Here is a 16,709-nt window from a genome sequence, read left to right as displayed (position 1 = left end):
GAGGCCAAATGCAAACTTTCTGCTTCCTTCAGGCAGCACCTCCTCCAGGAAGCCAACCCAGACTACTCCAGCCTGCAGTGTAACCTCTGCCCTTGACCTCACTCTACTGCTTCATAATGCATCTCACGTGCTTATCTTGTGCTATTATTTAACTTAATGTATAAGAAGATGGGTGCTGGTGAGAGACCACCTGGGTTTCAATCCTGGCTTCTCTTCTTACTAGCTGTGTGGCTTTGAACAAGTTGCTAAACCTCTCTGTGCCTCAGGTTACTTAAATGTGAAAGAGGCATGGCAACATCCCCATAGAGTCATAGTGAGAACTGAATTAGTGAATAGGCATAAAGTGTTCAGAACAGTGCCTGGTACGTGGTAAGCACTGGTTAATGTTTTCTATAATTATTATTTTAATGTTAATATTGACGTTAGTAAGCATTGTCTCCCTAGCTAAACTAGAAGTTCCTGAAATGCAGGACTAGAATCTGATAATTCTTGTATCCTCCACCTTAGGCAGACTTCAAGTCAGAGCTGAATAATCATTTCCTATGGATCGACCTTGACAGAAAACATTCATTTTACCTCCTGGGAGAGAAGGATGTCTGCCTGTCAATTGCCAATAGCTGCCTTTACCAACGTCCCGCAAGGTGGTCCAAGGAGCAGCACCAGAGATCTTGGAGTGACTTAACAGCCCGTCAGGCCATGTGGCCCCAGGAGCAGAACACAAGGAAGCCAGAGACCACAAAGCAAAACCCCTTTTTTCCCCAGGAGCTGTGTCATGCAAAAAAGCCAAAGCTTCGTGAAGAGTCCTGGAGTAAATCCCAGAGGCTTTGGTTCTCATTCTGACTCTGAGCTCTGTGACCTTTCACAAGCCCCTGAAGTACCTCCCTGGGCCTCTGTTTACTCAGTTGTTAAATGAGAGAGTTGCTCAAAGACCGATGACTTAGTTCCTTCCAATCCTGACATTCCATGAGTCAATTTCAGAGTAAGGGAAAAAGCATCTTTGAATGAACCTGACACATCATTTCACTAACAAACAGCTCTCCCCATTTATTCGCTCGTTCATTCATTCCACAAACATTGCCTGGGCTTTTACTACAGCCAAGCACTATTCCGGATTATAGCAGAGGTGGGAAGAAAGAGACAGAATCCAATAATCACTCTGAAGAAAAATAAAGATGGAAAGAGAGAGCCAGGGAGGGGACAAAAGGGATTTTATTTTAGATGGGAAATGAGGAAAGCCTCATTGAGAAGATGATATTGGAGAAGAAACCTGAAAAAGCAAGCAAGCAAGCTATGTAGATATCCAGGGAAAGTGTTCCCAACAGGAGGAACAGTACATGCAGGGGCCCTGAGGCAGGAGCGTGCATGGCTGTTTCAGTTACAACAGGGGCGTCTAGAAGGCCCATGTGCCTGGAGTGAGTGAGACAGCGACAGGAGATGAATTGGGGAGGTGGAGATCTAGCCATGGGGAGGACTGTGGCTTTTATTCAATTACAAACCCAGAGCATTAAGCGCTAACGTAAATGAATTTGACGCCGTTCACATATGTGATGAAGGCAAAATACCGAATGCATTTGTTCATTTTTACCTGCACCCCCACCATCATGGATCTGCAACCTATTTATAATTTTTATTATCATTATGTTTGTTTTGGGGCAGAAAAACCGAGGCTTGGAGACATCTGTTTCTCTGTCCAGGACTATACCCAAATGTTGGCCTGGTCTCCATTTCAGAATCTCAGACTCAGTTTACCCACCTCTCTCCACAGATGCAGCCCTACTTCAGACTCAGACTCCAGGGGTTCCCTCGAAAGCTCTTCTGAGGCACAGCTCAGTGACTCACACCTGACCCGCCACTCTGCCCCAGGTCCCTAGCTGTCTGTCGGCCCTTGTAGGCACAGCCCTTTCTCCCTGCCGGGGACATATAACCCCATGTTCCCCTGCCTGGGACGCATTTTCCTTCTGTCTTTTCTCAGTTTTGCCTTATCTCCCTTCAGGCTCAGCTCAAACATCACTCCCCAGGGAGGCCCTGCCCTGCTGTCTCCGGATAAAATCTTCCTGTTGAAGAATACTCTCACAGTGTTAGGTTCTTCTCCTCAAAGCTCGTAGATCACTCATATTCTCACATTTATTCGTGTGATTTTTAAAAAGTAATGTCTCTGTTTATCATCTAACCGTGAGCCCTATCAGGATAGAAGCCACCTGAGTTTGCCCACTTTTCTATCCCTGGCACCAGGACAATGCTGGGCACATGCTCAGGATACTCAATATACTTGAGGAATAAGTGAAATAAAGAATGAGGACATCCTCAGGCCTTCTGTTCATTGAGCCCGGGGACGCACAGGGAACTCAGGGTTCATTGGTGGGTTCTCTGGGTGTGGCCGGGACGATGAAACAAGTGGGAAAGGGCAAGGCTTGAAGCGGAAGGAGCTGTCTGTGCCATCCGAGCCCGAACCACGCCATGCACTTTACATGGGGCTATCTCCTTTCATGGTCCTGGCAGCCACCTGAGTTGAGAATTGCTGTACCATCTTACAGATAAGAGAACTGAGGCTCAGGAGGTAAGTTTTCCTGAGTCATATCGCAAGTGTTTCTGTAGTTAAGCCCAGTCTTTGATTCTAACGTCTATGTTCTTTCTGCTCTGTGCCAACTGTCCTGGCCTGGGCAGTTTCTAACCCTCTGTCACTGATTTCCTGGGTGACCTTAGGTAAGTTACTGTCTAATCTCTGAGCTTCAGTTTCCCTATATATAAAATACAGAGGGACAGATGGATGGACGAATGGATGGACGGTTTCACATGTCCTTTCTAGTTCTGAGATGTTCTGACTTGAATATTCTATGCTTCTAAATTTATAAAATCAAAAAATGAGCATTAAAGTACCTCACTCAATGTCAAACACGCAGTAGACATTTCATAAATGTTCATTTCCTCCCTGTCTCCCTCCCTGCCTTCCTTCCTGCTCCCTGTTACAAAGATTCTCTGCTTCACAGCCCTCCTTGAGGCCACCTATGCTGTCCGGTTCTTCCAGGACACCCAGAACACTGCTTCCCCTGCCTCCCCAGGCTCTAACATCACTGTCCCAGCCAACTTAGTCAGCTGTTCTAGCTGTACTCTCCGGAGAGGCCCATGGCCCACAGCCTTCCGGCTGGCACACTCCCTCCTGCCTCCTGCCTCTGAAGGGGTACCCGGGTCCCGCGCAGCCCTGCGGGGAGACAGAAGGCTGTGACAGGAAAGGAACCCACACCTATGAATACCTTCTGAGGCCAGGGCTGGAGCAGGATCTTTGCTGCTGTCGCTGTTATCCCATTGAATCCCCCACACAGGGACACTGTTATTCCCATTTCACAAAAAGGAAGAAACAAAGGCTCAAGCAGGTGAAGAAGTTGCCCGGGATCACATAGGCAGCAAGCAGCAGAGGCTGGGCTTTCACCTGTGCCTGTCTGCCCCCCAAAACAGGTAACTTTTGCAAACTCTGAGGATGCCCGAACCCTAGGCAGGAGGGCACTGGCTTTCCTTTTCCTATCCATGCGACTGTGGATTTACAGCCTTAGTGACAAGCCCACCAGCCCCTCCCTAGCCTTCCCCTGCTGTCTCTCCTTACTGCCTCCTCCAAATTATCAGACTGCAAAGTAGTCGCAAATTTTCTTCAGTGTTTCCAAAGGGAAGATACAGCCTTGGTCACTGTACTGAGTTCTCAAGTTGACCCTCTCTCATGTGGGGGAAGAGGCCAGATCTGCCAAAGATGTTTTCTAATAAATATAGTGCCCCCCATGGCTGGTGCTGAGCAAAAAGAGCTGAGTCATTTCTCCCCCCATCACAGCTGCTGCCCATGAGGGTTTTCCAGAAATCAGACTCAGTTAAGACGTGAACGTGAACTTTGCAAGGAAGCCGTAAGGTGTCACCAGGGCCCTGACTGGGGCTGTAAGAAGAATGCGGAAGGGATGCCTGCATTCTGTGTTACCTAAAGGCTCCCCTGAAAACTATGTCCTCAAGGAGCATAGGATGGCAGACGAGGGGGACAGGGGGACTTCAGGAGCTGCATCCTGCTCTGTGACGCAGCAGGCAGGGAAGCTCAGGTGACAGGGGAAGCCCTGGCATCATTCTCCTGGTGCCCGGCTGTCTTCCTCTCGCCTTTCTCTGCCTTTGCGTGGGATGGAAAAGGAGACGCTGGGGAGAAAGGGGTTGGTCAACTCTCTGCCCAAGAAAGGCCTCACCGGAGGGACGAAACGCAGCATGAGGTCAGGCAAGGCCAGCCCAAGGTGGCCAGAGTTCTTACGCCTACTCTTACCTAGTTCACGGCAAGTCTCCCTTCACACCTTAACTTAAAGCTCACTTCCTCCAGGACACCCTCCAAGACCCTCCCAGACCCTCACAGTAGGTCACGCTCCCTGTCGAGGCCCTGATGGCTTCCTGGACTTCTGGATGACTCTTGTGGTTTAACTAATTACCTACGGAACTTGAACGGCTTCTTTCCCCATGGTCTGTGAGCCCTCCCGGCAGGGAACCCATCTGTCTAGTTCACGGTCATATCCCTGGCACCTCTGCAGGGTCTGACAGTAAAAATCTATCTAGTGAATGTGACTAGCAAGGAGAAAGCCAGGGCCTGCTTCAAGCCAACGGGACCTGGCTGAGGCCAACCCCCTCCTCACCTCAGGCCCCTGACAGCCTCCCACACGGCATTAGATGCGAAAACCTACGTGAGAACAACCACGGCACTTAGGAGGCCCCAATTTGGGCTGGTTGACTCTGAGCCGGCATCAGCAGAGCCACCGGGTGCTCAGGGATCCCAGGAGGACCCGTGCCTGCCTCAGGCACAGGGCAGTCATGGAAAGCCATCCTGCCAGCTTTGAATCAACTAAACATGGCTGTCATCAACGTTGTGAGTGAGTATGAGAAGGAGTGTGAATTTGTGTGTATACTCTATTTTAAACTAATAAGAAACATATAGTCTGTGCCAACCAATTTTCTCCCCCACATATTACATGCAAGGCACTGTGTAGGCGCTGTCATTTATGTTTATACAACATGTATAACACATCCACATACACTAACTCACTTGATCTCCCCCCCAGCCCTGATGGTAGGCATTATTGCCACCAGTTGACGGATGGGGAAAGTGAGGCCAGATCTGAAGGTCCCACAGTGAGCAGAGGGCTGAGTCAAGGCCCACACCTAAGCCTGTGGCTTGTTCTACACTGGCCTGCCTCACTCATAGCTGGGTGGCTTTGGGCAAATTTTCTTACCCTCTCTGAGCCTCGCTTTCCTTCGTGGGTCTACATCGATGACTCAACAAAATAGCGTGAGAGCTCCCAGCACAGGGCACAGCGCAGAGCCCGCCACACAACAAAGGAGCCGCTGCTCATCCGTGGCCTTCATGCTAGAGGTCTTGCACAGCTACTCAGAAATCACAGAGCTCAGGGAACATCCTGTTCCTGACTTTACCTGCAAGCTAGCTGTGGCAGCCTGTCTCCCCAGAGCCCAGTTCCACCACTGCCAGGCCAGGGAGGCCAGCACCAGGTCTCTGTGCAGCAGAAATGCTGGGAAGTAGGCAGGGTGCGGTGGCTAACACCTGTAATCCCAGAACTTTGCGAGGCCGAGGTGGGCAGATCACAAGGTCGAGTGATCGAGACCAGCCTGGTCAACATGATGAAAACCTGTCTCTACTAAAAATTAAAAAAATTAGCTGGGCGTGATGGCGCATCTCTGTAATCCCAGCTACTTGAGGGGCTGGGGTAGGAGAATCACTTGAACCTGGGAGGCAGAGGTTGCAGTGAATGGAGATCATGCCATTGCACTCCAGTCCAGGCAGAAAAAGAAATGCTGGGAAGTTCCCATCGCGCCTGCCAGGAGTCAGTGCTGCTCCGCGGAGGACTGCCTGGGAATGAAGCTCTCCTTCCTTCTCCTCGAACCCAGTGGAAACGACTTTGAAAAGTGTTCCAGGAGACCAGATGTCCAGCTTGGGAAGAGCCTCCCCCACAATCTGGAGGTCAGCAGGAGTTAGCAGTCCCCCACCTTGGGGCCACTAAGAGGCTTTCATGAATGGAAGTGACTTCTCAAAGGGTTCTATGCCAGTGCCAGAGACTAAGTCAGGTTCCCTGGGAACAGGCTTCAGGGAAGGCTGGAGGGATCCTTTCAAGCTCCTTGGCTTTCCTCCAGCATCTGTCTCACAAGTCGAGAGAGTCCCAGGGGACTGCTGCCCTACTAGGAAGCCGGTTGTCTCCTCCCAGAGTGGTGAGTAGGGGGCAGAGTGGGAGAGGGGCTGGGAAAGGAGCTCCCTCCACCACCACTACGTGGGGCACAGGGCAGCAGTGGTCTTGAGCTCCCACTCTGCCAGGTTCTCTTGCCTGATTTCTGTCCCCATGACCCTCCTGGAAGCTGGAGGACTCCACAGGGCCCTTCTCAACAAGAGTTCTCACAGCCTCTGCAGACAAATCAATGAGGTCAGCTATGCTTGCAGTATATATTCCCACCCCTCACCCAGCTGAAGGTAGACAGGCCTTCCTGTTGAGCTAGGTGTTCCCTGGTGTCCTGTCACCTTCTACAAACTCATGGTGCCCGACGGACTGGACCACACATTTTCCCATGTATAGCCCATACAGTCCTAGAAGAACAAATTTGGAAGGGGCCTTGAAGATTGTCAAGTGTCACCTTGTTCATTGTATAAAATGAGGATTCTGAAATCTAGAGAAGCTAAGAGATGAGTCAAGGTCACATAGCTTGTTCTCAATTTCATGTGCATTTTGTTTGATCTCCTCATCAAAAATATGTAGCTCCTAGAGCAGGCGTCCCCAGACTATGGCCCTCAGGCCGCATTCGGCCCCCTGAGGCCATTTATCCGGCCTCCCGCCGCACTTTAGGAAGGGGCACCTCTTTCATTGGTGGTCAGTGAGAGGAGCACAGTATGTGATGGCCCTCCAACAGTCTGAGGGACAGTGAACTGGTACCCTGTGTAAAAAGTCTGGGGACCCCTGTCCTAGAGGATGAGGCCACTGAGTGCCCCACACAGCATGCTAATGGGCACTAATTAAATAGCGAGTTCAGGCCACACCTGTTAACAGACGGATTCTTAGGGAAGAAATGAGAATGAGAACACGCACCTGTCGCCCCTGTGCCTGGACATACACTTGACTCTGAGTGTCTGTCTCTTTGTCCTGGACCTGGAGATAGAACTGTCAGTCTCCACAAAGGAAGGTCTTCCGGGAGGAAGGTGGGACAGCTCCTCAGAAGGAGGGGTCACATCACATTCAGACCTTGCACAGGACTTGGAACAAGGAGCGTCCGTTACTCAACAGTGCACTGTAGACTGAGGACCGAGCGTGAGAGGAAGCTCTGGGGTGGGGCTCATTTGCCGCTACTCCGGCACAGACCCACTGTGCTACCCTGGAACCCAGGGAGACTGTGCCCTCTCCTTGCCTAATGGGAATTGGACAGATGCTAATGGGCTAAAACTCCCCTTGGTGTCTGTCAGGCTTGATATCTGTCTGGATTGTGAGCTGATGACCTCGGGCATGAGCCCCTGAGGGAATTCTTTCCACCCAGGGGTCCAGCCGGCACCTGGGCTGGCAGACCAACGCTATACTGCAGCTCCGCCGCCCCACTCACAACCACAAGACATCCCCTGCTCCTAAACCTACCTCTACCTCTTAGCGCGGGCCCTCCCAGCCCCACCTGAGACTGAAGGCTTTGTGGAAGTAAAAATTGAATCTTCTAGGTTTTGGTTTCTGCAACAGTATAGCTCTTCCCAGCATTTGCCAAACAAAGGTTTAGGTAATGGAGGAGATGACTTCAGCTGGTTCCCTTATGAAAGATCTCGGAGAGGAATAGACAGAGCTCAGGAGCGGCTTGCATTGTCTCCAGAAGGCTGCAGGAAGAACTGTCATTGTAGAAGATAGGCCTGGGCTACCCTAGGTCACGTGCTCCACTGCTACAGACAGACACATCTGCACCCGCTTCCTGGACCTGCCACTTTAGCCACTCTCTGAGCCCCAGTTTCTCTTACCTGTAAAATGATACAATGCCCATGTTACCTGTTTCACAAGACTATGAGGATCAGACAAGGGCACGTGAGAATGAGCTTTATTAGGAGAGAAGGCTAATATTTATTCACCGTGAACTTGCCATGTGCCAGCCACTTACAGATGTTTTCTTCTAGAGTTTTCACAGCAGTCTTAAATATGTGTGGTATTATTATTATCCTCACTTATAAAGCTAAGAAAACGGAGGCTCAGAGAGGTTAAGGGCTGTGCACACTGCTTAGTTGTAGTAGAACCAGGGTCGGAACCCAGAATCAGACTCCAAATTCTGTGTTCCTTCCCTTGGCCCCACGCTGTCTCAACAAGAAAAGTAAACGTTGCTTTATATGAAGAAGACTAGTCAGTCTTCAGACTGAAATTGCTGCCTCATGGGGCCAACCCCTATTGCTAGGACATATCCATTTGCCCCAAGCAGGCCATCAGAAGGGTCAGAGCCAACCCCCAGCCCCCCACTGTCCTTAAGATGCTATACCACAGAGTCCAAGTCCCTGCAGTCTGTTGAATGTCGTCATGATTCTTTGCTTGGATTTGTGGCTTGATGGTGGTGGTTTCAGTATTGCCTAGCCACGAAGCAATCCAGCTGGGAGGAAGCAGAGAAGCACAGAATCATGGCACTCTGAGCTGAAGGAGACCTCTGAGAGCAAGTTCAAGCTCCTCATGGGATAAGTGAGGACACTGACATCTAGAGAAGGTAAGTCCCTTGTTGAAGGTCACAGTCAGTCAGTGGCCCAGCCCACTGTGGAATCAGCCATCCTCAGCCTACCAGTCCCGACCGCATTCTCTCCACCATCCTGACCACCCTGGCATCCATCCGCTTCATGGTTCCTCAGAGGGGAGAGGGCTGGGTGTGGGCCTATAGTCTCTGCTCTCTCTGCTTAGGGAAAAAAGCGATCTCAGGTAAGAAGCCATGTTGCAACCAGGAGTGAAGTGAGTTTGTTTGCCTCAGGTACCAGCTCATTGGCCTAAGTCCTATCCACTGAGAAGTCAACATGGAAGTTCTGCTCGGAAATCCCTCAGTGTGTACGGGAAACTGGACCCCAACAGGGAGTCCTACCTGGTGCTCCTGGGGTAGGGACGGCCTACTTCTGGCCACCTGGGATAGGCAGAGGGGGCTGAACTCCTCCTTCTAGTCCTGGCTGCTCCCCTGCGGTCCCTAAGACAACACAGAGCACTGTGACCTGGGAGGCCATGACTGCTGTTTCGCTCCCCCGCTAGCCAGCCCGCTCAGCCAGTCCTCCCTTAGCACTCTGTAGAGAGCTCCCTTCCTCCCAGAAGTCCACCCTGTGACTCCACTCTGTCCTGGTCACTCCACATCCTGCCCTGCTGTTGCCTCCTGTGGGTAACGTCTAATTGGTGGCTTTTTCCATGTCACCTCTCTGTCCATCATTTCTCATGTTTGTGTGTTGAATGTGCCCCCTCCACAGTCACCCCCAAACATCCCTAACCCCCCAACTGTCCTCAGGGTCTGTGTACCCATTTTCTACCACAGCCACTGCCAGGGCTATGCACAGCGGGCATCACCAGGCCACAGCGTTGACTGGCTCTTTGTGCGACACTTGTTGAAGGCGCCAGTGACCTGGGAAAGGGCCCAAGCCAGGTTCTGAGGAAGCAATAAGAAAGGGAAAAGACAATCCCCCAACTGGATCAGCAGCTCCAAAAAAACACAACAGATGAGAGTAAACCATGACTGAGTCTCTCCTCTGTGCCCGACACCGTGCTACTTAACAGACCCCCTCTCCACGGTCTTACGAGCTATGTGCTTCTACTTCCCCATTTACAAATGGGGAAACTGGATCGAAGATGTTGAGCAACTTGTCTGGATCCATGTGATAGGTAAATAGCAGGTCTAGATTCTAAATGAAGTATTGTCTGATGCTGAACGAAGCCCATACTCAACACTGTCCGCACCACAAGCAAGCTCCTTGAGGACAGACTTCAGGGCAATGCGTTTGCTTTGTTTTTGCTGCCATCTCCTCAATACCTAGGACTGTGCCAGGCACAGAGAATACGCTCTGTAAATATGGGCTGAATGGAGGAAGAACACAGGGAATGAATGAAGGCCGTGCCCCTCCCCAGCAGGACAGGACACTTGCTCAGGGTGCCAGATTACTGGGTTCTATTTCCAAGAATCTTGAACAACTATTTGTTCCCTCTCTCCACCTAGAAAAGTACCCTGTCGATTAAGGTTCCTCCAAAGGCCACGTGTACTAGGTTTGGAATGGGGGTGTGACTAGAAGCGTAAGTTGAACGCAAAAGGCTGTGTCCTAATGAGGTGAAGGATTTACAAGCCTCAATGCCCTGTGACCTGCCACCTCTGTGGCCGCTTTCTGGCCCATCTGGATCTGGCCCCTCCTCTACCCCAGTCCCCGCTCCCCGACTGGGCACCCCCACTGCCTTGACTGAGCTGTACTGAAATTGGCCATGTTCCTACTAAGCAGAGAACTAACAGTTACGCCACCCACCCCGGCCCTATCGGAACCCTCCAGAGTCTGCTCTGGGCCCCAGGGCCAGCTGCTTTTCTCCACATTCCAGCCAAAAATAATACAAGAACGAAGCTGTTTGGTGGAGACTTAATCTAATCTTCATTGCTTCAGTTTTAAAATATCCTGCCTGGTTTAGGGTTTCTTATTACATGCAGGGATGTGTTTTTAGTGAGATAGGTCTTAGCAGAAACGTCCTTCTTGTAATTAGAAACCCAGGCAGGCCGGGCCTGCAGTGAGGCATCCAAGCCAAACAGCGGATCCCCCTGAAGACAACACGTTTGCAGCAAGCTCTTCCTGAGCTCTGCTGACTTCAGGAGATGAACTGAGCTGCCCAAGGCTTGCTTCTCCCCGTCTCCTGGGGGTTCTGGGCGGGAGGAGAAGCTGGAGTTCAGGTAGAAAGACTGTGCCCTCCAACTGTTGCCCCCTCAACTCCTAGGCCAGTCTCCCACCTCCAATCAAAATGGAGACTAAGACGTTGCCTGTGACTGGCTGAGAAGGAGCTACGGCAGAAAAATTACCCCCAAGGAATCCCCACGGACTAGGGAGAATTAAAGACAAGCATTCCACCAGAGCCGCGTCTCCAGGATCTGAGCTAGCTTTTACAAATTAGGCACCGGAACAGAAGGAGTCTACGAGCGTGCACACACTTTTGTGTAAGTGCCGGGTGTAACTTATTGGGCTTTCTGGCCCAGAATCTGCTTTGATCTGCCAGCAGAGACTGCTAAGCAAGGTTCAGTCTGTGGCTAGCTCCAGACCAGCACCCATCCCCCGCAGCTGACCAGATGTCACACACACCAGTCAGGGCTCAGGCCTTGCCTTCCCAGTGCAATATAGAGAAGTGGCTGCATTTCTGATAAGTGAGATTTGCATTCATCGGATGCATGAAAGCTATTCCAGGTAACACCATTCGGAAGAAAGGGACTGGATCCCCCAGCTCAGCCAAAATTGCACCTCTTCGTAAAGTGCAGGTGGTTTTTGAAATCACAGCAGGCCTTTCAAATTCTAGGATGTAAAGCAAAGCAGGTTTTCAGCCTCTTTCCTATAGCCTAAGAACTCCTGAGAATTGTGGGGAAGGCTCTGGAGCCAGGCAAGCAAAGAAAACACACTGAAGAATGTGACTTTGCTGCTGAGAAGCCTCCATCTCCCATTTTCTTTACTCAGAGCGAAGCCTGTGCTTGATCCAAGCCCATCCTCACCCCCTAGTGAGAACTGTCTGTGATACATTCCACTTTACAAGTTAAAAAACCAAGGCCCAGAAGCTAGATGACCCACTGGAGTCATGGAGCCCAGGCAATCATAGAGTAGAAAGAGGCCAGGCCCCTAAATTTCCGCCTAAACACTGGCTCAGCATGCTGACCTGCCAACCTTGATTATCTGCGGACCACTTCCCTCCCTCCTTCCTCCCTTTCCCACCAGGTATTAGATTTAATTAAATTAGCAGATCCCCATCGCAACAATCCTGGCCATGCTGCCTGGATAGAACCCAGCCCATGCAGCTCCTCCCTCTGAAATCTGCTTCTCAATATAATTCAATCTTCAATAAGTCACGGATCTCACGTGAAGTGTTTTATACAAAGCATGGTGTGTTGGCTAGACTCAGGCTAACAGTGGTTCATGATGATTTCATTTTCCATTATAACTTCCTCAGTTTTTCCTCTGCAGCAGCGTTTTCACCCTCTCCATACTCGGAGCTGCATTTTGTTTGATCCAGACACTTGGCTTCACATGCCGTCACCTCCAGCAATTGCATCACACGTTTATATATATCTTACAGCATCGCAGGCCTTGTGCCACACAGCGTAGGAAAAAGGAAAACTCATAACAGCCTTTCTCACCCTCCTAGAACTAATTTAGAAAATATGCTCCAGATTAAATAAATCGGGAACAAAAGTCTGAGATTAGAGATAGAATTTCAGAAAGTAGGGAGAGGGGGAGCTAAAAAAAATAGCAAGGAAATCTTGCAACATGTTGGAAGCCTATAAATTTTATTGGTTGTTTCTTTAATAAAAACAAATTCAATTGCTAACAACACAGTATTATTAAGCCTCTAACATTTAGACGTCTCATTTGCCCCTGCTCTGCTGCTGTTTATGTTGCGCGTTGGATCCACCGAAGGTAAGAAGTCAAGTCGATTGGTTTGCTTCCTAAACCAGGCTAATAGAGACCCCTTTAAAACCCAGCCTTTTTGCTTTCTAGGCATGCCTTGGTTTCTAATGAGTTACAGCCCAGGTTGAAGACGGCCATGGAAGAAAGAAATTGAACACACACTCTGGTGCACCCATAAACTTCAAGGCCAAGGGAGAGGAGGTATGTTTCCAGTTAAGCTAGAACTCCATGAATTCAGGATCCTCCACTCACAAGACAGTAATTCTCCTTATTTCATCACTAACTTACTTCAAATGTGTTTATACAATTTATTGCTACCGAACTTCCAGGCAACTGGTGTAGAGTTAATGAAACCCAGCTTGGAGAAGCTTTGAGCTTTGAACAACTAACCACAGTTTAAATGGTTATGACATGCGGTCAAAGCCACAGCCCGAGGCCACTGCAGTTTCTGTGTTAGGACCTAGTCAAAAACCTTGTCATCCCACCTTTTGTGCCACATAGATTGAAAAAGCAAAAAGCACTGAAAAACAGCCTGCCTTGTTCCTTCTCAAGGTTCCCAGCCATTTAAACACATTTATCTTACTAAACGAGAGGCAAAGCCCCTCCCCCAGTGCCGAGTAAATATTTTAGTTGCAGTTTGAATTGGCAGCTGGGCTGAAACCCTGAAATCCAGTTTGGGTTTAATTGAACAGAGTCAGGCCTACCTAAAGCAATGCTGGGAGAGGCTGCTGGGGAGGCACCAAAGCAACATTTAAAGGCAGACTCAGTGAAAGGCCAAAGGCAACACAAGAATGAACAGATGAAACTGGACTGGAAAAGAAGCGAACTCGTCTTTCAGAATCACTTGGACATTAACTTTTATTAATTCTCATCGTCACATGGCGCCCTCCCCCAAGCTCTGTCCGTGTGGGAACTCCAGCAAGCTCGTTCTTTTTAAACAGGCCCATTTTAGAAGAGTAAAGGGAGGTACTGGATTTGCTACTGCCACACAATAAAAGCCCCTTTTGAAAGCAGCACTTTCATTAACTTAAAGCAATCTATAGACTTAAAAGCAGAGAGCAGTAAACTCCCAGAAAGGATCATAAAACAGCCAGTCTCAAGTTGGGTATACTTCAGTGCAATTTGCACGAGGCATTTTACCGTGAGCGGTGGTCGGGCCTATCTCCCTCCAGTAACCCCCTGCCCCTTATTCCGAGCAGCCTCTCTTTCTCTTGGCTTTCATGCCTTTAAACAGCCAGTCTCAAGTTGGGTATACTTCAGTGCAATTTGCACGAGGCATTTTACTGTGAGCGGTGGTCGGGCCTATCTCCCTCCAGTAACCCCCTGCCCCTTATTCCGAGCAGCCTCTCTTTCTCTTGGCTTTCATGCCTTTCCCGCTCACAAAGGGGAGGCGGTGACCAGGGAGTCTCCGTGGGGTCACGGCTCCCTCCCCCCTCTGGCTATCGGCGGGAGAGAGCTCGCACGAATTCCAAGCCTGCAAAACAACAGCCTTGGAGCTCCGCAGCAGCAGTCGCCGCGCCCCGGGCCGCCGAGGCCACTCGTGGGTCGTGGGTCGTGCGTCTTCTGTGTCCTGTAAGGGCTGTCTGGCTCTCCCTGCCAGGGGTGCAGGGGGCTGGGAAAGTGGGTTCAATATTACAAGAAGGAAATTTCAAATCTTCCTCCCCTCAATATCCGCCCCCTACAAAACTCGCGCGCGCGCGCGCGCGCGCGCACACACACACACACACACACTTTCTCTAGATGGCCAGATAATAACCTCGCTCCTGGCGGGACCCTTTCCCACCCCACACCCCTAGCTAGGCCCAAACTATGGGGATGCAGCCTAAGTAGGGGATTATGAGACCAGAAACGGGACCCTCCCTTCCCGCTTCCATCAAGGTCCTGGGGCCTCGAAAGACCAGAAAGGCAGAGAGAGCAGGGGCTTTGGGTAATACATCGTGTTATGTTTGAACATCATTTTCTCAGATTTGGGGCGGAGAGGATCGTCTAATCTGCCTGAAATGCGAAGCTTTTGGCTTCCACCAGTTATAGAGCATTTGAAACCCGAAAAGCCAATATGCTGAAGTCTCCGGACAGGAGAGATGACAGTAGGGCACCCCAAGCTTCCTCCTCCCCCGGGCGCGCCAAAGGCCGGATTTGTGAGCTTCGCAGTCCGGCGAGGGTAAGGACAGGAAGCGGCTCCAATCAGCGCACTGGAGTTCCAGCAGGTCCTGCCCTGGGCCACAGTCCAGACTCCTCAGCCCAAAGTGGCACCTCGCTGCTAGTGCTGCCCCCACCCTCATAGCAGGCCGCGGCCCCTGCGGGCCGCCGCTGCCTCCCCGCCGCGCAGCGCCCGCAGACCCGAGTGGCTCCCGGAGCCCTCCGAGCCGCCTGGGTCGGGTCCTTCGATCCACTCTGCGCCCCACGAGGCTGCCCAGCGGCTTCGCCCAGAAGGTCTCCGATCTGTCCGCTTTCCGGAATTGCTCTCCTAGAACCGGGTCCTGTGTGGCCCAAGTCCTCTCCTCCTCCAGAAACACTTTCGGGAAGAAGCAGCAGAAATTCGAGGCTCGTCTGCCATGGTTCAGATCAACTACTTTCGTCGCCTACCTAAACGCTTTTTCACACGCGGCGCTCCAGGACCCTAGCATGCGACCCTCCCTAAATTCCAGTAGCCTAGACCCCGAGAAAAAGCTGTGATTCTGATACTAAATCCTAAAACGCCACCCGTTCTCCAGCCCCTAACTCTGACCTCCAGCCCTCTGCTCTGGCCAGCATGTAAACTACTTATTGGTCTTTCAATCCCGATTCTGTAAACAGTCTGGATCCTATAACCCAAACTCTAGCCTGGTCCTAAAACCCAGCCCTAATTCAGGGCCGATCCACAACCCCCTACCCCTCAATTCCCAGCCCGAGTCTCCCTCCCGCGCGGGAACCCCCGGTTCCCCAGTGAAGAGCCCCAGGAAAGGGCGGCCCGTTTCGCTCGTTTCTTCCCGGGGATCGGGAGCCAGGAGAGCCGCGTCACCTAACCCGAAAGAAATGCAAACTTTGCGCGGCAGATTCGGGACCCTGCCCCATCCCCCTCAGCTCTCTGCTCTCTAGCGCTTTCGTCCCCTCTTTTACGAACTCATCCTCTAGTTCTCGAGCCAGAAGGGCTCCGGATCCCCAAGCCTCGCGCGGGCCCCTATGTCCGCCTCACCAAAGATCCCCAACAATCACGGAAAGGCAGTGACCCTACTACACATTCTCGCTTCTCCCTGGGTGAGGGTCCCTGCGTGTAGCCTCTCGGATCGTGGCTTCCCGGACCCCGCCGGTGTTCCCCTGTCCCCACGGATCCGCCTGCAAAATCCCATTCGCCCTGCCTCCCCGGGCCCGGCCGGCCGCCGCCGCGGCTCCTCGGCTCCTCTGGTCGCCCGGCCCCAGCCTGGGGCCGCTCCCGCTTCCAGCCGCTCGAAAGCTGCTCCAGGCTGGTGGCGCCGAGTAAGCGCCGGCCCCAAGGACGCCCGAAGCCGGGAGAAAGAGAACCTGGAGCGGGCCCGCGGTTCCCAGCCTCGCCCCGCGGAGCGCCCGGCCGGGAGCCTCCTGCCCCCGGGCTCCGGCCGGCATGCCCTTCCCTATTCTCGGGGTCCCGGGCGCTCCCGGGGCACAGCTTCCCACCCGCCCGCTACGAGGTTGGGCCCGCGGCGGTCCGAGTCCGCAGCCCAGCTCCTCGCACCCGCGGACAATGCGCGGCCGGCCGCGGGGCCCGAGCGCGGCGAGGCGGCGGCGGCGGCGGGGTTGCGCGCTGGCCGGGCCGGGGAGCGGGCGGCCCGCGGCGCTCTCGCAGCCTCCGCGCCCGGCCTCGCCGCCCTCGCGCTGCTCCGCTCCGCGCTCTCCCGGCGCTTCCCCAGCTCCTCTCTGCACGCTCCCGCCGTCCCTCGCTGCTCGCTGCCTCCCTCCTCCCTGCTGCCTCCCTCTCTCTCCTCCCTGCTGCCTCCCTCTCTCCCTCTCTCCTCCTTGCCCTGTCGCAATGAATAATACTCTGGCTTGGGGACTGGAATAAAACACACGCGCTCTGAGGCAGCCGCCCGCAGCAGCAGCCGCCGCCGCGCCGCCGCCGCCGCCTGCAAAAGCG

The 16,709-nt window shown here is 52.3% G+C and overlaps 1 protein-coding gene across 5 annotated transcripts in view; it reads right to left on the bottom strand.

Annotated features, from left to right (window-relative positions):
- The window catches only part of PKNOX2 (PBX/knotted 1 homeobox 2), a 269,623-nt gene that overhangs the window by 252,758 nt on the left and 156 nt on the right, over positions 1-16,709 (bottom strand). The gene's annotated exons all lie outside the window — the stretch shown is intronic.

The sequence above is a fragment of the Saimiri boliviensis genome, chromosome 6, assembly GCF_048565385.1.
Source record: "Saimiri boliviensis isolate mSaiBol1 chromosome 6, mSaiBol1.pri, whole genome shotgun sequence".
Classification (NCBI taxonomy): Eukaryota; Metazoa; Chordata; class Mammalia; order Primates; family Cebidae; genus Saimiri; species Saimiri boliviensis.
The sequence above is the reverse complement of the archived record's forward strand: the minus strand, read 5'-3'. Positions and strand labels throughout refer to the sequence as shown.